The 23,667-nt window shown below is 45.9% G+C and overlaps 1 protein-coding gene across 1 annotated transcript in view; it reads right to left on the minus strand.

Moving 5' to 3' along the window:
• Positions 1-23,318, minus strand: part of KAZN (kazrin, periplakin interacting protein) — a 1,042,391-nt gene extending 1,019,073 nt beyond the window's left edge. Inside the window, exon 1 of the mRNA XM_028487818.2 lies at positions 22,957-23,318. The gene's annotated coding sequence lies outside the window, so the exon portion shown is untranslated. The remainder of the gene's footprint in view (positions 1-22,956) is intronic.
• Between the last annotated feature and the right edge of the window lie 349 nt (positions 23,319-23,667).

Consider the following 23,667-nt stretch of genomic DNA (forward strand, 5'->3'; position numbering starts at 1 on the left):
AAGGACCCGAGTGCCAGACCTTGTGTAGAGCACCACGGGGATAAAAGAAACGGAGAAAACCCGGTTCCTGGTCTCAAATGGCTCATGAACTAATCAGAGACTCCAATAAAATTACAAACAATTATCGTGCAAGGCAGGACAGAACTATGAGGAGGGGATTATAAGGTGTGGTTAAAGATAATAGGATATGGTTCCCAGACTTCTGGATTTCACAGAGCAAGAAGGTATGAAAGAACTTGGAGATGTTCATGGATTAGAGCAGGAGTCAGCAAGCTGCGGCCTAAGGTTAAATCTGGCCCACTGCCTCTTTTTATAAATAAAGTTTTATTGGAACACAGCTACACTCATTCATTTGTATATTATAGATCTATTTCTGCTCTTATTCTACAACGGCAGAATTGAGTAGTTTCAACGGACACTGTCCCACAAAGCCTAAAGTATTTACTATCAGAATCTTTACAGAAAAAGTTCACCAAACCACTGCGTTAAAAGATTCAATACTGAAAACATATCTGTTCTCCTCAAATTGATCATAAATCAATAAAATGGCGATCAAACAACAGGATTTCATTGTGAACATTGATGAACTGATTATAAAATGTATTATGGAATGCACAGGGCCAAGAACAACCAAGGCAACTGAACTTTGAGGGATCTTTTCCAGTAGCAGCCATCCTTGGATGACAGAGGCCTCAAAGAATAACTGACATGGTGCGTGTAGAGGGCTCAGCACGAGTCTGCATACAGTGAGCATGCAGGAGAGTTAGCTTTCACCATTTCAGATGCGTTATTCGCATTCCTGAGCTATACCTCTTGACCTGTCCACCTGGCTTGCCCATCAAGCTCACGCGTCAGATTCCAAGCAAAGCTGGAGGATTCACACTCTTAGATAGTAAGACTCATATGCCACAGTAACTAAGATGGAATGGTGTGACAGCAAGAATAGACAAACGGATTAATAAAACAGAATAGAGAGCCCAAAGCAGATCACACATATACGGATACTTGATTCATGGCAAAGAGAGCATTGCAGAGCATGGGGGAAAGGATGATCCTTTCAATAAATTGTACTGGATCAACGGGATACTCATATTGGAAAAGAAGAATCTTGACCCCTAACTCAATATATACAAAAATCAATTTCAGGTAGGTTTTAGATCCAAATAGAAAAGGTAAAACCTCACGGTAGGCAAAGATTTCTTAAACAGGACACAAAAAACACTATCCACCAAGGAAAAGATTGATATTGTGGATTATATTAAAATTAGAAATTTATGCTCATCAAAAGACACCATTAAGAGTGTGAAAAGGCAAGCCATAGAGTAGAACATATCTGTGACCCAAAGACTGGTATCCATATTATTCATAAACTCCTACAATTCGATGAGAAAAAGACAGATAACGCAATATAGAAATGGACAAAAGCCTCGAGCAAACATAATGAAAGAAGATATCCAAACGGCTGATAAGAAAAAAAGTGTTCACCATCATTAGTCATCAGGGAAATGCAAATGCAAACAGCAATGATCTACTACTCGATACCACCAGAATGGCTAAAAGGAAAAAGACAGACAATATCAAGAGATGACAAAATGATGCAGAGCAACTGGAACTCTCATATACTTTTGGTGAGAGAGCAAACTGTTACAACCACCCTGGAAGACTGTCAGCGTCTAAAGATGAACCTAAGCACACCCAGTTCTTCTACTTCTGAAGCAGTGTGTGCACTATACACCAAAGACTTGAATGAGAAAGCATAGAGGCACCATTCAAAATGGTCAACAACTGGATATAACCCAAAGGACAATCAACAGAATGATGGACATGTTAAAAGTGTGTGATATAGTCACACAGCAGAATACTACATAGCAATGAAAAAGAACCAACTGTTGCTACACAGAACAACATGGATGAATCCTATGGTAGGTTCAGAAAAAGAAACCAGACAGAAAGGAATCATACTCTATGATTCCATTCATAGGAAGTTCAAAAACAGGCAAAACTACACTACAATGTACAAGTCAGGAGAGAGGTCACCTTGGGAGAAGGTGGGGAGGTGATTAAAAGGTCTGAGGAGTCTCAGGTATAGATAATGCCATCCTCTGTGAGTGAAGCAGTGGTTACACAGCTGTGCTCACTTTGTGCTAATTCACTGAGCTGCACTACACTTCAGAGCTGTGCACATTTTTGTCTATGTCCTACTTCAGTTTTTAAAGTTCCATTGCCCCCCGTATGAACAAAGGTTGCTAATTATAGCCTTTGCTAAGTAAGAACATTAGAAAAGTCCACCAACTAATCTCAATTTTATTCCAAAAAAGGAAAGAACACCAAAAAGCTCATGAGAAAAATATCCGAATGAAGGAGTCCATCAAATTAAGTAAATTTCTTTATGAAAGTTTTAAACAAGGCTCTACAAACCATTTATATGCTTATAACTCCCAAATGTGCATCTCCAGCCCAGTCCTGGCTCCCAACCTTGGCTTGTGTTCCCTCTACACTCCTACCACCTCCACTTGAAAGTCTTCTAGACATCACAGCCCCAACATATTCAAAACCGACCCCTGACCTCTGCCCCAGATCTGCTCTACACACAGCTTTCACCATCTCCATTGATGGTAACCCCACCCTCAACTGTTCACCAAAAACCTTAGAGTGACATCTGACTCCTCTCTCTCACCACCTACATCTAATCTACCAGGAAATCCTGTTAACCCTACCCTCCAAATACATACAGAATCCAGCCATTCCTCCCCACTTCCACTGCTACCACTCTGGCTGAAGGTGGGAGTTGTACTGTCATACACATTACATGTATATTACATATGTGTGTGCATGTGTCTGTCTGTGTGCACATGCAGGCACACACACACCATCATTCTTCACCTGGACTGCCCACAACCGGTAACTAGTCCTCCCACCCCTACAGTCTATTCACTGCACAGAAGCCAAAGTGACTCTTTAGAAACTGAAAGTCAGAACATGTCATTCCTCTGCTCAGAAGCCAGAGTCCTTACAGTGGTCTATAAACCCTTCTCTTTGTCCTCATCTCCCACTACCCTGCCCCTTGCTGTCCCTCAAACGCAACAGGAGCCCCTTTCCTTGCTACCTGCCATTCAGGGATCACTGTCAGCTCCCAGGTCTGCCCTCAGGTCCTTGCCAGACGACCCTCTCATACCGTGGCTGTTTGCTTTCTCCAGGTCAGCAGGAGAATCTCTCCCTTGTCAGTTAAGACACAGTCACATAATACAGTGTGATCACAGGAATGACATCCCATCACCTTTGTCAGGTAACAGAACCTAATCAAAGGAATGACATCATACTCAGAGATGCCAACCCTCAAGGGGTAGGAATCTTGGAGTCATCTTAGAATTCTGTCTACCATAGATTTCTAGCAAATATTAGTAGCTGTATTGGCTTGCTCTGAGCCAGGCTCTGTTCTATGGAATTCATACAAGTTTTAACACTGTTGAGGTAGATGATAAAATTATGTTATGCACATGTTACAGATGAGGAAACTGATATTCGGGAGGGTCAGGTACCTTTACCCAGGCTCACAAAGCCAGCATTCACAGTACACAGTGACATACCCATGATTATAGGAGGACAATGGTAATACTTCTAAGCATGAATCGTTTCCCTGTTATTTTTAGTTTCTTTGTAAATTTTTAATACCACCAGATTATTACCTAATCAAATTTGTGCCTGCCTGCTCACACTGGTATTTGGTGCCCCATTCCCAGGAGCAAGTGGCAAACAAGCAGGGCTTGAAATTCATCCAGCACACCCTTGGTCATTGCAAACCCTAGTGCTTTGGTTCTTTCTCAATCCTTAGCCTGCTTCAGAATCTCCAGGAGGGCTGTTGAAACTGGATTTTTGGCCCTACTCCAGCTTCTGATTTTTTTTTTTTTTTTTGCGAGGCTCAGCGGCCATGGCTCACGGGCCCAGCCGCTCCGCGGCACGTGGGATCCTCCCGGACCGGGGCGCGAACCCGGTTCCCCTGCATCGGCAGGCGGACGCGCAACCACTGCGCCACCAGGGAAGCCCAAGCTTCTGATTTAGTCGATCTGAGGTAGGGCCAAAGAATTTGCATTTCTAACAAGATCCTCAGTGATGCTGGTCCGGGGTGACTTTGAATCCCACTGCACTAGGACAGTGGTCCTCAAACCACCTGAAGCAGGAGCTCCTCGAGTTCTTGTTGAATAGATTAAACAGACCAGCAACGAGACCCCATAATCAGAATATCTGGGGTGGGGATATTAGTCTGTGTTTTAAACAACCTTCCCAGTGACCATGAAAGACTGAAGTCAGAAAACCACTCCAAAAAGGAGCATCACCTCCACGGTCTCTTGATTGGCCAAATTTAATCTCAAATTGGAAAAGTTTAAGAAGTCCTAGCCAAGAGGAGATCTAAGGGCACAGCCATGAATAGCAGTGGCTATTATCTCCCTGGAGATGAGAAGAAAACCAGCCCGAGAAGGAGAAGCTCTTGAGGGGATCAGCGTAGCCACACAATCAATTCCTGACCTCACATGGCCCAGAGCTCTCCTATGATCTAACCAAACCCTTCTACATCCACAGGGCAGCTCTGGGGAGCACCTCATTGCTGACTGCCTTGAGCTCCACCGTGGGCTGTGGGGGGCTTGGGATTCCTACCTGCGGAGACCAAGTCCACACCACAAGGTATCCGGAAAGATTCACATCAAGACCCACCACCTCCCACAAGTCTCCTCTGCCTGACCAGACAGTGGCCACAAAACACTCCCTGAGTTTCCATGACTGATAGCTTCTCCCTCTCACTTGTTCAAATCTTCTCACTAGTTTCCAATGTTTGTGTGCCTGAGATGGCAAGGACTAGACCTTCTGCCTCTTCTGGATGCCCTGAAACACCATGTCTTGGGGAAAAAAGGTAGATGTTTTTAAAAAAAAATTTATTGAAGTACAGTTGATTTACAGTGCTGTGTTATTTCCACTGTATAGCAAAGTGATTCAGTTATACACACGTATACATTCTTTTTTATATTCTTTTCCATTATGATTTATCACAGGATACAAATATAGTTCCTTGTGCTATACAGTAGGAGCTTGTTGTTTATCCATTCTATATATAACAGTTTGCATTTGCTAATCCCAAACTCCCAATCCGTCCATCCCTCCCCCGCTCCCCCTTGGCAACCACAAGTCTGTCCTCTATGTCTGTGAGTCTGTTTCTGTTTCATAGATAAGTTCATTTGTGTCATATTTTATATTTCACATATAAGTGATATCATATGGTATTTGTCTTTCCCTTTCTGACTTAACTTCACTTAGTACAATAATCTCTAGTTGCATCCATTTGCTGCTGCAAATGCCATTATTTCGTTCTTTTTTATGGTTGAGTAGTATTCCTGTGTGTGTGTGTGTGTGTGTGTGTGTGTATACATATATATATATATATATATATATATATACATCACATATATACATTATTTCGTTCTTTTTTATGGTTGAGAATTATTTCTGTGTGTGTGTGTGTGTGTGTGTGTATACATATATATATATATATATATATATATATACATCACATATATATATATATACACCACATCTTCTTTATCCATTCATGGACAGATGACAGTTTTAGGCTGTCTCCATGTCTTGGCTATTGTGAATAGTGCTGTTATGAACATATGGGTGCATGTATCATTTTGAATTAGAGTTTTGTCCGGATATATGCCCAGGATTGGGATTGCTGGATCATATGTCAACTCTATTTTTAAGAACTTAGGTGCTTAGTGAGTGCCTCTGACAGTTCCAATTACGGAAGTTTCCAGTACCCTCGCCTCAGCGCCCCCGTGAGCGGGATGGTAAGGGAGAGCTCCAATTCCATTTTAAGCCAATGCTTTCCAGACCTCTCTAAGAACACAACGCCTGGACCCAGCCAGGCTCTCCTTTGGTTTCTCTCTGTGAGGCACAGCCAGTAGGTAAATCTTGGATGGAATGATAGAATTTGTCTTGGACAGGATTTCATTGTCACAGATGTGGAAACTCTCGTCAGCCCTTCAACAATTTGATCATCTGATTTTTTATTTTTTTCAGTGCATGTCTTCATTTCCCCCTTTAGACAAGAGACGATCCTGTGGCTGTTAACACCAGTCTCTTTCTCGGTCTCAGCCCTGAACTCCAGACCTGAGAGGAGAAGGAGCTCAACCCTAGCACTGACCCTGGTCCTAGAAGTTGAAATGTTGGGAAGATATTAAATGACATGTTTATCCTGTCAAGTCACAGTTTAAAGTAGCCTTTTTAAAGTGTGTGCTCCCATACAAATTGGGCAAATCACCAACTCTGCAGCCACAAAAGCGGCCCCAATAAATGAGAATTTCAATGAGGAACTGCAATGGGCTTCTTAGGCCTGGGAGGAAGAGTGGAATTCTCCTCCGACCTGAGAACTGAAGCACAAGGTGCTCACCCAAATTCAGACTCCATCTGTGTGCTGGGCGGCGGGAGCCACGCAGAGAGAAGCCAGGCGCTCCAAGACCTCCACTCCAAGGCTGCCTTTGGTTGGCGACAGTGGTCTCTGCGCTACTCCAAGTTCATGGTCCTCTAACACTTTCCATCACTTTTATATATACCTTGTTGTTGCTACCTTATGGAAATGCCATCACCATTTTACACAAAAAGCTGTGGTTTGGAGAGATTTAAAATAATAACAATGGGGGAGAAATAACTTGTCCGAAGTCACACCATCAATAAATAGCAGAGCACAGCTTGCACTCAGATCTGACACCAAACCCTTGCCTTTAATGTCCATGCTCTGTGGAATCACCTAGAAAGGATTCCTAAGGGTCCAAAACCAACCCTGACTCCTGGCAGATAACCGTATTCATCCGTCACTTTTTCCCCTTTTGCAGACCAGTGTCATGCCTTGTAAACAGTTTGAGGACATAGCCTTCTACTCAGAATGCTTCTGCCTGGGCCTACAAGGTACTGGATGTCGTGGGATGGATTTTCAAATGAGATTTTCAAAGTGGTAGAATTATTACAGCTCTTGGGAAAAGCAATGTTCGCCTTTGATATCAGAAAGCAAGAGAACTCCAACACTTATGAGTCAGCCAGGAAGGATTATAATCTTTTCTCATTATTGAAAATCCCCCAGACATTGGGTGGGAATTTGTGCCCATTTAAAGTGGCTGGACCAGTGTCCACCTTTCCCAACTCACAGGGATGAGGCTGACAACCATCATCTGGGTTTAAATGAGGACTCCATACACCTCAACATTTGAAACGACTTTCATGAAGCCAGCCCCGAAAACAGGACCCAGAGCCGCCTCTGCTCTCCCCTTGACATTCCCATCCCTGCAATTTCCACCCCCTATTTTTCTCACAGGGTTTAGCTCAGACTGAATCTTTCAATAAGGCTGACAGAACTATTCTCCTCCCCTCATAAATGCTTAATTAGTCCCACTACATTTTCAAACCAGGCTTTAATCATAAGAGGCCAAGAAAGACATTTTATCCTGAATAAGCCCAAGTACCAAATATTGATTTGTGATTCTCTGAAGAAAGTGTGGGTGGAGTAACAGGTGGTCAATAAAGCAGGGTGCAAGAAGACCATTTAGGGGGAAAGAACCTGACTGAGCTAGAACAGACCTAGGAAGACTCTCCCTCGTTCACAACCTTTCCATCCTCCAAGGCTAGACTCGGCTCTCCCCCTACTCACCTGGAAAGAGAGGGAAAACTATAACCCCCTCCTTATCCTCCTGCCCAGGAAAGCAGCAGACAGCCTTTTGCAGATTTACAGATGTTTTTATGGTCAGGCATCCCAGGAGGAAGAGACACCCAAACAAAGAGTCATTAGTTGAAATTACTCGCATGTTGCCTGGACTGTAATTTTCCTTGCAGATACATACTTTGTTGTCACCAAGGAACCAGTGCGATTAAATGGTGCGTCACCAAACTCACAACTCAAGGCAGGATGCTAGGATTCTCACTCACCTAGTGTTTGCATAAGAAACCTTTACACCTACACTCCATCCAAGTGCCCATCTTTTCTTCCATAGAGAGATTTCGTAGGAGAAGAAAGCACATGCTGAATCGGTAGATTTCATCTGTCTACAGATCAGAAGAACCAGAAGTACAAGCTCAAGAAGGCAGCCCAAGCAGTGGCCTTGTCCTTTCTCTCTTTGGTCTTGAAAAACAAGTGTTAATTTTATGTTCTGCTCACAGAAGTCCTTAGAGACTCTGTCATTATGCTGTTTGGGGCGAGCATAGGTCCTGCCACGACCTATGCTTGCAGATTTCTGCAAGCACAACAAATTCTATTGGTCAACATCCTGGGCTTTGGCCTGTTTCACCACTTGAAAAGTTTATGACTCTTGAAAGTGAAGTGCAGGCCTCACGATTCTTCAGTCAACCAAGAAACAAGATAAGAGCAAAGGTTCTTCTTGTGTCGTGCTGGGATCCTTTATCAGTGGCAAACCAAGAAACACTGTAAAGGCTCCCCCAGCTGCCTTCTGGCCTCCACATGGCTCCAAGGTTCTATTCCCAAGTGCCAGTGGCCACAAAGGGACTTTTGTTTAAATTGGGGACAACCAGGGTCGTACCACCTGACAAACTGGATTTTTAATGAACACTTAGTACCCAGGGGAATGAGCTATTTCAGCAGGAGCTTTCTTAGCCAAAGAGCTACACTTGGGCCTACAGCAATGGGCTTTGTGCAAGAAAGCATGTCCTCCTTTGAAAACCTTCAACTTTCTCAGGACCTTTCTCACTACCCTCAAAGGCAACTGGCTGGTCCTTCATGCTGCAGCAGGCAAGAGAGTCTTTCTAGGCCACAAGACAACATGATGATGGGGGCTGTATTTCACTAGCAGGCCAGCTTTCTGAGCTACCCACCTGACAGCCTCCCTGATGGGCCTAAAAATAAACTACATCTTCATGTAAAACAAAGTCCAGAAATTCTGTTTCAAGCAGAAAAATTGACCAGCTGCTAAAATGTGCCTGGGGCTTTCTTTAATCTAAATTATTCAATTTCTGCAGGTCAGCTGAGAGCAAAAGCTCTTTGCCTGGTCCTCTACTCCTTTGGCTTCCACTACCGCAAATCTGTAGCACAAATTTGCTTATGGGTATCAGATCCCAAAGATTCTTCTAGAGAATCAACTCGAGTTGAGGATGAGCGCCATCTCTTTTTCTCTATGAACTACACAATCTTGTAATCTCACCCAGCTCGGGCACTCGAATTACCATCTAAGTCAAAAAATGTTACCATTGGAGAAGTGACTCTCCGCCCCATTCAGAAACTTCTCACTGGGAGACTGAGCTTCCCCCAGAATCCAACCTGAAGGCTGCCAGACCAATTCAGCCTTGTTTCTGGGAAAACATTATGAAACTGGGTGAGGACAGCAAAAGTTTGGATTGTTTTGTGAAAGGGCTGCTGGACGAGGAGATACCATCACTGGTTCTGGGGACTGGTTACCTTTAGCATCTCCTCTCAGAGAGGAGGGCCTGGACCTGAGGGCAGCAGGGACACAGGCGATGTCAGCATAGGTCATTCCAGGAACCCCTGACCCGCCTCCCCCCGCCCCCCGCAACACACACACACAGGCTCCTCGACACACACACCCTTTAGAAGGCTTGCCCCAAACCCTGCCACCGCTCCTACCATGCCTGGGCCTGGAGCCCTGGGCAGGGGTCTTCTCTGCCAGTGCCTGCTGGTTTAACACTGAACTTAGGCCCTAGACCCTACCCTGCCAAACTCCTGGCACAGCTCCCAGGGGGGCTTCCTCAGGGGTCACTCAATTTCAATGAGGGGAGACATAGACAATTAACCCCTAATACTGGTGGAAGACACATATAGTACATCTCCAGCCTGGAGAGGGTGCCCTGTGGTCTATTTTATGATGGAGATGACCTCTCGGGAGGAACTCCAGCTGTAAAAACATTCTTCATCAAGGTTTAGCCACAAACTTAGGATAGGAACACAACTTCAAGAGAGGTGGGAACAAAAGGCACCCACGCAGGCTATTTCTTCCCTCTGAGTGTATGGAGGCAGAAAGCTCACCATAACTACTCCATTCATCACCTAAGGGGACAGGGTGTTTATCTTTGCAAAGTGCCTTCACACAAGCTGAAGTCTTACCTTCCAAAGAGTCACAAGTAGCATGACATACACTTTTGGTGAGTTTGCCTGACTGTCCCTAGGGATGAAGATTTGCATCAGGAGAGAATTTTCAGGCACGCATTCAGCTCTCTCCTGTGGGTGAGATACCTTTAGCTGCAGAGGAGGCATACTCTGAAATAACGCTCAGTTCTGGTCCTGCCTGGCTCTGGTTTTGGCGATGCCCAACTGACACAGAGTGAGTTCCCGAGACACTCCAGGACACGTGTCTGGTCCAGTCTCTAAAGCAAAGAGGATAACAAGGAACAGACTCAAGGTCTGTTACTGGCTGTCAGAATGGCATATGCTAAGACTCAGGTGGGAGCAGAAACTGGGATCAGCTGCACACATATGAAAGCCAAGAGGCAAAGTCTGGACTGGGCCAAAGCGAACCGAAGACTGGGGAGAGGTGGACCAGGGGAACTCGGGCCATTCTAGCCATTCCAGAGAGCAGCATCCTGTTCGCATGAGCTAAGCCCAGCCTTTTGCCCCACAGGGTTTCAGAAGTGCATCCCTAGCACAAGTCAGCACCTACACCTTAACATCTTCATCCTCTGGCCCTCTGAGCAACTGCCCACCACAGTGGGTTGTGCATTTCTCTCTCCAGCCTTCAGGTTATTTGGTGTATTTCTTTCCCAGGGAATACAGTGGACTAGAAAAAAAAAATGCTACAAAACATTTGGAAATATAATGAGCATCCTTATAAATACAAAGCTGAGGGACTTCCCTGGTGGTCCAGTGGTGGAGAGTCTGCCTTACAATGCAGGGGACGCGGGTTCGATCCTTGGTCAGGAAACTGAGATCCCACGGGCGGCGGGGTGGCTGAGCCCCTGCACCACAGCTACTGAGCTCGCATGCCTCAACTAGAGCCCGTGTGCCACAAACTACAGAGCCCACGTGCCCTGGAGCCTGCACGCCACAACTGAAGAAGAGAAAACCCACACGCCGCAACTAGAGAGAGGCCTGCACACCACAACGAAGAGCCCGTGCACGGCAAATAAGACCCAACACAGCCAAAAATAAATAAATAAATCTTTAAAAATAAATAAATAAACACAAAGCTGAGCTCTCAAAGTTAGGGAAATCTCTGTGGAAGGCTGAAAATGGACCCCCAAAAGATCTCTGGAATTTGTAACTGTTATTTGGGAAAAAAGCTCTCTGCAGATCTGATAAAGTTAAGGACCTTGAGATAAGAGAATATTCTGGATTACCCAGGTGGGCCCTAAATGCCACCGCAAGTGTCATTATAAGAGAAAGAGAGAGAGAGAGATCTCACACACAGAAAAGAAGGAGCAATGTACCCATGGGGGCAGATATTGGAGTGATGTGGCCACAATTTCAAGGAATGTCAGCAGCCACAGGACCCTGGAAGAGACAAGGAACAGATCCTCCCCTAGAGTCTGCAGAGTGTGCAGCTCTGTGACACCTTGATTTCAGCCCAGTGATACTGATTTCAGACTCCTGGCCTCCAGAACAGTGAGAGCATAAATTTGTGTTGTTTAAGCCACCAAGCCTGTAGTAATTTGTCACAGCAGCCACAGGAAACTAATACATCCACAAACCAACAAGGAAATATAAAATTGAAAGCCAGAGTGATAGCATGCACTGGCACCTGGGCTGCTCAGAGGCATGTGCTGCTCTTGTAAAGTGGATGCTAGAGTTGTATTGGCACATGGGACAGGTCACACAGGCTCAGGTTATGCTGGGATAGAGGAGTTAGAACTGCAACACACAGACACATACTCACACACCAGCCTTAGAGGGCTTCACCATCAGGGAATGAGGGGACTTGGATAAAGGTCCTGCACACAAGCAAAGGGAGACAGGGTCTGAGTCCTGGATTGAGAGGGCTGAGAAGGTGATCTCCTTAATAGCTCATTACCCCAAGCCTGCTCTCAAATGGGTTTGGGTTCAAATTTATACTACCTGGGCTGGAGGGGATTGAGGAAGTCCCCAGCTCAAAAATTCACATTACCTATGGTAATGGTATCTCACAGATAAAACCCCAAACATGAGCTCAAAATCCAAATGTACAAAGTACATGAGGTAGCAAAGGGACCTCTTCTCAATACTCTGTAATGACCAATATGGGAAAAGAATTTTTAAGAGTGGATATATGTATATGTATAACTGATTCACTTTGCTGTGCAGCAGAAACTAACATATTTTAAATCACCTATAATTCAATAAAAATTTTTAAAAATAATAAAATAAAATATTGTAGTTAAAAAAAATAAAGTACATGAGGTAATAAGCTATTCTGGACATGAGTCAAGAGAAAAACAGAAGAACTATACCCAAGAATGCCAGAAATGGATTATAAAATTCCTTTTCAGATAAACATGATTTTAAATGGTTAAATAGATTAAATATAAAATCAAGAGCAAGTAAGACAAGAGATTACTTTTTTAAAAAAAGAAAAGAGTACCTGGAAGATTTGAAAACTGCTCAAATAGAACATCTAGAAGTTAAAAAAAAAAAAGACATTAAATGAAAAACTGATTGCCTCAGTTAGGATGAAGATTAGACACAGCTAGAAAGAAAATTAATGAAACAGAAGATAATTTTAAGTCATTATTCAGAATACAGCCAAAAGACAAAAATGGAAAATATGAAAAAGAGGTCAGATTGAGAAGTCCAATTCAGGTCTCCAAGGATTTTCTAAGGGGAGTGGGAGTGGGGCACAGAAAGAATGGGAGAGAATTAGTGTTCAAAGAAATAAGTGGCTTAACATTTTCCAGAACTGAGACATCAACCTTCAGATCTAAGAAGCACAAACCCCAAATAGGACGAATAAAATTAGATCCATCCCCAGACATGTTGTAGTAAAACTACATAGCTTCCAGGACAAATATTTTAAAAGCAAATTCATAAGGGCAGGTCACCTACAGAGAAATGACCCAAAAATCAATAGAGGCTGACAGTAACAGTAGAAGCCAGAAGAATGTCATCCTCAAAATGCTGAGAGAAAAATAAGCCAACCTAGAAATCTATATCCAGCTGATCTCATTCAGTAACACTGGACACAATGAAACTAAAAAATGTGGAGATCCTTCTACAGAGTCCTTTCTGTAGGCTGGTCCCAACCATTTCTGACCATCTCAGCTGTCACTGGCCTGGTCTCTAGAATCCAACTCTTCATACCTTGGTGCTCTCCCTTCAATATTCCCTGCTTAACTGGCAGTGGAGGTGCTGACCATTGGAGGCTGGGAGGAGGTGTGAGGGTTCTCTTCCTAAGGTACTATTTCCTTTTTCACCCGTCTCCATGCTGTAGACTTCCTCTGTGCTGACAAAGGTGTGTGCTGGGATGCTAGATGTGCCTCTAGCATCCCAGGGCATGTCCCAGCTCTGTCTCCTGCTTGCCCAGCCTCTGCTCCTCTGGCTAGACCAAATCCTAATTCCTGCACGCAGCCCTTTGGAGGCTTCATTTGGAGCTCTGTTCAGGTGGTAGACCCCGCCTCGTACCCAAACAGACCTTTCTGTTTTCCCTGGTAGAGTCTGGGTCTCCCATAGCCTTGAGGGGTGGCCCACATGTCTCTTATGATCAAAGCCAGGGAGCTCTGACCACTTCCTGAAGTCCTGTCTCCCCTGGGGCTCCTGACCAGGGCTGCAGTCACTGCAGAAATTCAGAGGAACCCACCCACATAAATTCCTTCTTAGATTCACTTCTCACCTAGGAATCAAGGCCAAGACACTCCCTCTCCCCAAAATTGGCTCTCTTCCCATGCCTCATCACCCCTCTTCTAGTTCCCTGGACCAGTAGGGATGGAAACAATCTCCTCCCTTCTTCCTTTACCTCCTGTTCCCTAACCAGTCCTCTCTCCAAGTGTCCTCACTATGGGTAACTGATAATGACTTCAGGAAGATCAAAAAGAAGATTTCAAGTTTCAGGAAGTCCTGAAATGCAAGTGGAGCCCAGCCTGGGCACTTGACTGCTTTTGCAGTTTTGTCTTCTTCCTTAGATGGGAACCCGCTGGACTGATCTCCCCACTGGTGTCTGAGGCTGCGTCTCCCTCCTAATGGCACTGACACTAGACCCTGTAGATTAAAATAGAAGTAAATAGCTCTAGAGAGGATAGCTGATACAAAGCACCAACCAAAGCACATTGACCTTTCTGGGACAAACCAAGACTATATCTGTTTCATCTAGTTTATTCCTTACATCCTTAGAAAAGCTGGTGAGATTGGAATTGGTCAAAGGAGCTGATGTCTAAAAGAAAGATGTGGTTTAAGACTATAACAAAACCAGAAATGGGTTATCTGTCAAGGTCCAAATGTCACCACTATGAAAGGTGGGGGTGGGAATGGGAAGGTGAGAATCCTAGTACATCACTAGTATATTATTTTGACATGTTCTCAGTCTTTTACAGCAGGACTTTTACAGTCTCTCCTACTCCAGACATCACAGTGTCAGTTTTAAGTCTTCAAGGAATCCTTACTGCTTTGAGGTTTCCCATTTTCCAGCATGGAAACCCTCCTTACTTTTTGCTGTCTGGCAATTCTCATTGCGGCAGGGCTTCACTCACCCACCAGCCACATCAGAGGAGGACCATCACGGAAGACTGTTTTCCTTCAGATACTTTACACCTAAAGCCACTCCATTTCATTTGGGGAGAGGCAGAGGAATATTGCCTGGTTAAGAGCTTTGCCCTCAATTTAAAGGTTTATCTGGTAGAAGGTTTGGGATCGCAGACGAGAAGAATCAACACTTTAAGTTTTCCAGAAGCTGGAACAAGTAACCACATAGGACCTAATGAGAACACGTCCAAAAATGAGATCGAGTGTGAAAGCTAAGTATGCCCTGGGCAAGAAAGAGCACCTTCACAGTCCCCCTGCTTGGTGGGCTCTTCCCACCTAAGCCACCTTCCAATGAGAAACCCACCAGTCATTTAATCCCAGCGCTTTCTGAAGAGCACACGGAGGGCACAGTGGGGTCTCTAATATATTCTAGAAATGGGCCATTTCCCTTCTTAGTCAGCTATGCCCACGAACTCACCAAATCTCAGATGCCCCCCTTGTCCTTCTTTGCCACCATCAAGAGCAGAGAGCCAGCTCTGTTCCTGACCCCCCGGGGCTGCTTGGGAACAGTGCATTAATGGTCTGGCTAAGACCTTCCATTTCGTGGCGGCTCCCGCCTGCCCACTCTGGACGGGCACAACCTCACATCCAAAATTGGAACGTCTTGGAGCCTCCAGATTATGTTCCTTCTGTTTATTTCTATTCTCTATCTGCAGCCAAGTCTTCTCCAGGTTCCCACGAGTAAGATGAGGGAGGAAACACCCATAGCTCAAGTAGAGCATATTTATCGAAGTGTAGGCTATCTCATGAAAAAGTGGTCTGAAGCCCCTGGGCCTGGGGCACTCCTTGGCCCCAGCAAGACCACATTTGCTGTGCAAGGGAATATGGACAAGAACCAGAGTGGGGGCCTCAATCTACAGCTCTTTTGTTACTCAAGGAAAGGTAGGGGATGGGACAGCAAACAGTAGGCCTACCACTCACGCTGGAAGGAGCCTACAAACTGGAACGAGAGCCCTGTTGACGAGAACAGATGGCTTGAACCAGAGACTGTAAGCTGGTGGTCCAGGGTCAGGACAGGACACAGCTGTCAGAGTCTGACCCTCCAGAATCCAGAATCATGCATTTGGTAATACACATTCAAGATCAGAGAGGTTTTATAGGAACATCAGGACTCTAGGTTGGAGAATAAGATCTGGTGATATCGGCAGCCCTCCTAGAACTGCTGGGAAGTGGCGCTCAGTGCACCCGACCTGTCTGGCCCCTGTTCCAAACCAAACAGTCACTTCTTCTGCTGACTGTCTTTTAACCTTATATGGCTTCCTCCAAGATCATATGCTCCACATTTCATTTAAGTAACATTTGAATTTTATTTATTCAGATGGCCCTTATTAAGACTGACCGCATAATTTATCATGCAAATGAACACATGCTTGAGAATGAATGTAGGTGCTGTTAATAATTATAACAGGAAGAAAGACATGAACTGTCCCAGGTACACTGGGTTCATTGAGGACCTTCTGTAAACAAACACTGTTTGGTGATTGGTGGATGGAAGTTCTCATAGATCTGTTGATTCCCGACCCTGGGAGTCAAAGAAAGAACTACCACTGAGTGTGTGTTTTTTTTAACTGTAATGACTAGCCAAGGGGAAAAAGTAGCAACTTTTTACTAGTCTGAAAGACATGACCACAAAGAATGTTTTAATTTAATTTTAAACTTTGTCTCACTAAGCAAGATAGAGCAGATGTGCTAACGAGAAATAACAATAATGACAGTGTTGTGAACCGTCTGTGTCCTCTCAAAATTCATATGTTGGTGATGGTATTGGGAGATGGAGTCTTTGGGAGGTGATGAGGTCATGATGGTGGAGCCATCATGAATGGGATTAGTGCCTTTCTAAGAAGAGACAGGAGAGCCTGCTTCTCTCTCTGCTCTCGGCCATGTGAGGATACAGCAAGAAGACAGCTGTCTGCAAGCCAGGAAGAGGACCCTCACCACACACCACACCTGCTGGCACCCTGATCTTGGACTCCTCGGCCTCCAGAACTGTAAGAAAAAAATGTTTTTTGTTTAAGTCGCTCAGTCTATGGCATTTTGTTATAACAGCCTGAGCCAACTAAGACAGCAGATGTTTATACATTATGCATTCTGTGCCAGGCACTGTGATAGACACTTCATACATATCAACTCATTGTCAGACCCACACAACCCCATGAAGTAGGTAAACCATTATCCTCACTTTACAGATGAGGAAACCAGGGCACAGAGAGGTTTAGGTACTTGCCTAAGGTCACACAGTTAATGAACAGTAGAACCGGGTTTTGAACCCAAACAGTTGAGCTCTTAAGTCTATACCAATAACAAGTCCCTGCTTATTCCAAGGCTGTAAGGATCCAGCTTGCCCCTGTTGCTTTCCCCTCAAACAAGCACCACTGGTGGGAACTTCTGAGGTCAAGGTTTGGTCCAGGGATGTCGCTGATAGTACCTACTTCCTAAGGAGATCACCAGGATGCTGAGAAAACCCTATCTTTGGACTGAAAATGGAAGATTAGGCAGAGAGGAGACACTGAACAGGACAATGAGACGCAGGTGCCACCACTTGTCCCCTATGCCCAACAGGTAGACCACTTTCCCTTTAAGAGCCTGGAGTTAAAAGTACTCAATTTGATCAGCCCAAGGGACTATGGGGATAAATGGTTTTCCCCACTGCCCTTGATTCTGCCAGCTAACTTGAGGGCTATGAAGAATTAGTCTTGAGAAAGAGAATGAAAATAACCATAACTTTATTTTGCCAGATTCCACAAACACCATTTTATTGTGCTAACAGCTTCTCATGGGGATGACAGCCATCTTGTAAAAGGACAAAGGATTTGGTTTAAAACAGACATGTCAACGTCTTACTGATGAAAACACCATCCGAGGTCTGGAGGACTCTAAGACAACCAAGATGACAGTTCCTGACCTCAGGAAGCTGAGGGTCTAATAAAGAAGCCAATGATGAACAGGAATCACAACACAACACATTATGAATAGTATTGTGAAAACACAGAAGACATAGGTCACTCCCACTTTAAGCTACAAACTCCTGGAGGATGGATAATACCTTCAGCACCTCTAGTTACTGCAGATTCCACATTCATTCTGCAATCATTCATTCATTTGCTGGCACAGATGTTCAGCAAACATTTCTGGGGATGAATTCCTAGAGGAGATGGGAAATTTGACAGAGTCTGGATGGAAGAACAGGAATAAGTAGACACTTGGAATCCGGATGCCTGAATTCGAATCCTGGATCAACCACTAACTCAAGAGAAATACTTTCCTTTATGGACCTTAGTTTCCTCATCTAAAAAATGGAGATGATTTTATCTGCCTTATGAGGATGTGACAAGGATGTAACATGTAAGCACGTAGCACAATGACCATCCCAGAACAAGCACCCAATCAGCATCAGCTATGGTTATACTCGATTGCCAGCAGTCACTATGGTAATTCCTTGTCTTGAATGTCAAAACATACTGTTCCCACTGGAGAAAGAGCCAGGCAGGTCCTAGGCGACCACTCCTTGGGGAATCTAAAAGGAAACCTTAAAAATGTGTTCCCATTCCCATAGGTGAAAAGAGAGGAAACAGAACTCTTTCCTCTTTGCTTAGTCATCTTTATCTGTTTAGCTTTTGCAAAACCACCACCATGTTCGCCTCATAGCAGATGCAATAAAGCAGTTCTCTCCTCTCTTGCTTATAACTATGGCAAGTAGCTTCCAAATGCATGCGGGTTACATATCCAGATAGATTCCTATATTGTTCGAAAGGCAGGAAAGCGGGCTCAGCTGACAGCCTTCAGAAGGAACAAGGTAATAAGGTCAAAAGATGACCAGACCCTGGCTCCAGGTACCGGCCTGACTTATGAGACAAGACAGACAGACATGACTTACATTTGTTTGAGTTTCTACATGGTAAGGAGCTGAGGACTGATCCATAACTAAGGATAAAAATGGGAAACATTGTGAGCAGCCTCTGAGGTGCAACCCAGAGGTAATGCAGAACAGCAGCTGTCCAGGCGCTCGAGTCTTGTCACCCTCCCGTCCTCTCCTCCCTTCCACCCTCCCCCTTGAGCTGTGCCCGGATGCATGCAGCGTCAGCAGGACATATTGGCCAGAATGACTTTAATCCTTCTGGTCAAGCAAAGTAACCCTGTGGAAATGCTCTCTACCCAAATGGGACAGGTTGGAAATCAACTAGGATGACACAGGGGCAGCTTAGCAAGTCCCAGCAAGAGATGAAGTCACCAGCAGACATGGCCTGCAAGCTGGAGTCCCCCGAACAACAGACTGTCAGGCTGAGGGATGAGTCAAGAGCCCTCAGCAGAGACACGACCAAACATCAGGTCAGAGTGCACCCTGGTCAAACATTCTGGGGCCCAAGGAGGCTACATGGAGATGAACAGTACACCAGCTTGAGTCTAGACAGCTCATCCCCTCAGAGTTTCTCCCAACATCCTGAGTAAAATGCTAGAAACAGCTGGAAACCAGAGTGATGCAGGATACCGTGAGGTCAACCAGTGGCCTGGCTGGTAATCTGGCCTTAGGCTCCCACCTGAAGAAGGTGAGGTAGGAAGACTAGAGGGTGGCAGCCGCCATCAGTCATGCTTGCATAGGTGAGGCTAACACCTCACCTTCCATTTTGGGGCCAAAGGAAAGGGGAAGAAATTTGGGTTGGGGGGTTAGAAAGAGAAGAGAATTAATGCCACAGGACTACCCATTCTGGAGTGGGGCAAAGGACCATGGAGAGGGACAAGGGTGGGCAACAGAATCAAAGCCAATGAAAGAGCTGAAACGCTGCTCTCTCCTCCGAATCCTTGAGAAAGACAAGACACATTTCTTTACGAACCCTTTGCAGATGCCACAGGATTGCCTTTTCTGGGTACAGGCTTTGGGGTTGGCTGACTGAGGTTTAAGTCTCACATCTGCCAACATCTAAACTTCACCCATTAAGTAGGAAACTCACCATCTCCCTGCCAGGTGGCCATGAAAAGGAGGCAGGTGTGATCTTGCCCAGTTCAGGTGCTACGGATCTGGACACACGGTGGGAACTCTCTTCTTCCTAAGACTTTCAGATCTACTCTAAATACTTCCTGAAGCAAACTCTACTATATGTGTGTATGGTGCAATGAGGGAGGATATGAAAAAACCAAGGCACCACGTAGCATCAAAAGTGCCAGCAAGGAAGCATGTGTCAGAGCCAAGTTCTCAGGCTTGAGCCCTTTTACATTGTCCCCCACCCCAAATTCTGTCTACCCCGATTCTGTGCTACAGATGTTTGCCTAGAGCAGGGATCAGCACACTTTTTTCTGTAAAGGGTAAGGTAGTAAATATTTTCGGCTTTGCAGGCCACATGGTCTGGGTCAGAGCTACTCAACTCTACTGGAGTAGCACAAAAGTAGCCAGACAAAATGTACATGAATGGGCATGGTTGTGTACCAGTAAAACTTTATTTACCAAAGCAAGCTGTGGGCCAGATTTGGCCTCAGGACTGTAGTTTGCCAACCCCTAGTCCAGGGCTTTGGGGTTTATCAGGTTCACACACCAGCAAAACAGCTGAATTGGGATTGAATGGGAAAGAACACCATACTCTTTCTAAGGCCCCACTGTGGCCTTCACAATCCCATTACTGCTAACTGGGTCAGAGTTCTCGTTGGGCCCACCCATGCCCAATTACACCCTTACTGCCAGGGGTCCACCCCTGCCGCCCTAAACTCAATGTGCCCTTTTATGCCCATTTCCCCCACCTCCACCCCACTAAGCATCTTGGACTGTTCCATCTCTCAGGAAACAACTTCTCCTAAAACACGAGATACTTACAGATACAAAAGATTAATCCAAGTCATCACCCAGAGGGGACCACATGCTGTAGAAGTTAAAGGCACAGGGATGGGCATCAGACCAGGGTTCACCTTCCCCTTTGCTACTTTCCCGTTGCATGCACATGGGCATGCAGGCAACCCCTGAGCATTTCCTTTGCCTATGGAAATTGTTTAGGGGCTTTGAAAATTAAGTAAGAGAGTTTATATAAAATATATAGCAAGGGCTGTTCAGAAACGGAATCATTAAAAAGTCAAATCCTGCATAATTCTCTTTCCTTCAATATGCTTTACATTTACGACCAACTAGATCATCTTCTCCTTGAGGAAAGGCTATGACTTACTCTTTGGATTCTGTGGTTCCGGGCACCGTGCAGAGAAAGCACCTAGTAGGTGCTCAGTGAACATATGTGCCTCTCACTCGGGAAAAGACATGATGAACACAGGCTGTGAGCCCCTGAAGTCGTGGAATCGTTTTCACATTCATTTAAGATCTAATTTGTGATACCAACCAGACTACAAACGCCTGGCTGGAGACATCTCAGTGTTCGCTCTCAATCCCCTTCACCTAACTGAGTGAAGGCTTGTGACTTAGAGGTTAATTATTCCTCTTTTCATTTCTTCAAGGAGAGAGTTCTCCCTTGAGACTGCTGGTCATTACTATTCCGTGTTGCACTGCTCTCTTGACATAAAGGATTTTTTTTTAAAGGAGACAGAGGATTTCATGACCTGATTTAGGCTTGGGTGCCTCCAAAAGCTTAGAGTATAAAGCCACAGGGGACAACGCTGAGGGCACTTTAGAAATCCAATCTGCCTTCCCACAGTTAACTCCAGAGAAGTAGAAAGGTGTGTGAAACTTCAGTCCAGGAAAACCCCCAAGCCCTCCTCCTTATGTAGAAGTAGAGGCACTTAAAGCTATTGTAGGTCAAATATTCCTCGCGTATACGCAGTGGGAGATTCTCAAACTTCTGGACAAACCAGAATCAAATTGTAGGTGGAGAGGGGCGTGATCAGTGCTTTGATCTTCTAGAACCACAGGCAGCTATGCTCTCTGCAAACAGAGATGCCTTGACCGGGCCCCGGAAGGATGCTTGCCCTCTGTCCCCCACATCTCCTAGAAACACTAACAAACACTTGACACTAAAACAGTGCTGGCTAGGCACCAGGCACAGTTCTAAGGCTTTCCATGTACTAACATGTTGAATCTTTGCAATGACTCTATGAGGTAATGCCTGCTATCCCCATTTTAAAAGATGAGGAAGCTGAGGCACAGAGAAGCTAAGTAACTTGCCTGAGGTCACACAGCTTGTAACAGGTGAAGCTGGGACTCAAATCCAGGCAGTACATCTCAGAGCCCTCATTCACTTAGTCCCTGAGCCTCCACCTTGGGCAAACACATCCCATCCTTAAAAACTGCTCGAGTTTGTTTTCTCCATTGCACTAAGCTCCTCTGAGTTCACAGAATCTAAAGCCTGGATGGAACAGGCAGCCTCAAGTCCAGTTCTCTTGTTTTACATCTAGAGACAGTTTCCCAAGGGAAAGGGGTAGGGTCTTCAATTTCCAAGGTTATGCAAACACCAGCTCAAGCCCCCAGACTCCTAAATGCAGTGCTCTCCTCACCACCTTCCAGAGACTCACAGCCAAAATGCACAATTAACACTTTCATACCCAGGAAACCACTGGAGAAACACATGGCTCTTTTCCCAACGACGAATGAGCTCTGAGAAAGTGGGGAAGCAGGCATCCTGTGTCTTGTGTGACTCCAACAGAATCGTAAGCACAGGTCAAGTCTGGGGGCTCCACCACGGTGACCATTTGCACCCAGCCATTCCCCCAACCTGGTTTTCTTTGTGACCAAATGCACATCCGAGCAAGATGGCTGGCAGAGGGTAAGGCTGCAGCCCGTGCCAAGTTCTCCACTCCGCATAAAATGTGAGTTTTTTGGAAGAGCCAAGGCTAGTGAGGAATGCCCACAGCAGAGCAAAGGGCTGGGAGACGCTGATCAGGGCGGACCCTTTCATGAGCATCTAAGTTACTCCAACGGTGACTGGAGTGACACAGCTTCACCACCACTTTCAGCAGAGAGGCAAGTTGACAGAGAGGCAACTACATAGTCTAGGATTGGCTGTTGCCCCCAAACGACGACCACATCCACCATGTCATCAGATCCCTCCTGAGGCACCTTCCCGCATCCTCCGGGTAACCACAGAGAAAAGAGGTGGCGAGACCAACAGGCGCCCTCACTTACCCAGCCCAGGCGGCACATTCAGTCCTGTGGCACATCCTAGAAACTTTAAAGTGAATGTGCTGGGCAGGCACGCCACTGGTTAGCTGAACCTCATGTTCCAACTCACATCGCGGCAGAGATGAGACAGGCACACAGACACACGGGCCTCTGCCTCTGGGGACCCTGGAGCGCCCCACTTCCCACAGGACACACTTCCTACCTGCTTCCATAAGTTGGCACTGCTGACCGAAGACGTGGGAGAAGGTGACCGGGCCGGTGGCAGCACTGGATGTCGCCAGCGTAGATTCCATGGCTCTCCTGGGGTCTTTGGTGTTGGTCATGGAGCAGCGTCCAGACCCTTCAGAGTGTCTGAACGGAGGATGACGTCACTGGCCCAGGCACTGTAGGTCCGAGGCTACTTGTCACTGCCAAGAAAATGTCCCCGCCCCCAAAGTTTATAAGGTTCTTCCTCTCACTGCCCAGTCCCTGCGGCTTTTCTCAAACACTAGTCAAGTGCAAAATGAAACCTTACACGGTTCCGCAGAGCTCGCACAGCTGCAGGAGTTAGGTGCAAAAGCAAAATCTGAGTTCTCTCCCACAGGCGTTGTTTCCTCTTAGCCGGGGTCGGGGTGACTGGGTCACCTGGAGGGGGCCGAGTCCAGGGAGCCGCTCAGCCCGGTGGCCGCTGGGGAGAGCTCGGCCCCAGCCACGTCCCAACGCCAGCTGCTGCAGGAAAAGCGCTGCCGGCTCCACGGCGGCTCCTGCCGGGAGGGAGGGCTAGAGCGAGGCTGCCTCAGGCTCCCCGGGGAGCTGGTCTCGCAGGCCCGCGGCTCCTGCGGCTCCGGCCCCGGTCTCTGTCCTCCCTGAGCCCAAGTGCCGCTGTCCGGGGTCCGCGCGCCCCTGAGCGGCCAGACGCAGGCGGGGAGCGCGC

The sequence above is a fragment of the Physeter macrocephalus genome, chromosome 3 (genome assembly GCF_002837175.3).
Source record: "Physeter macrocephalus isolate SW-GA chromosome 3, ASM283717v5, whole genome shotgun sequence".
NCBI classification, from domain to species: Eukaryota; Metazoa; Chordata; class Mammalia; order Artiodactyla; family Physeteridae; genus Physeter; species Physeter macrocephalus.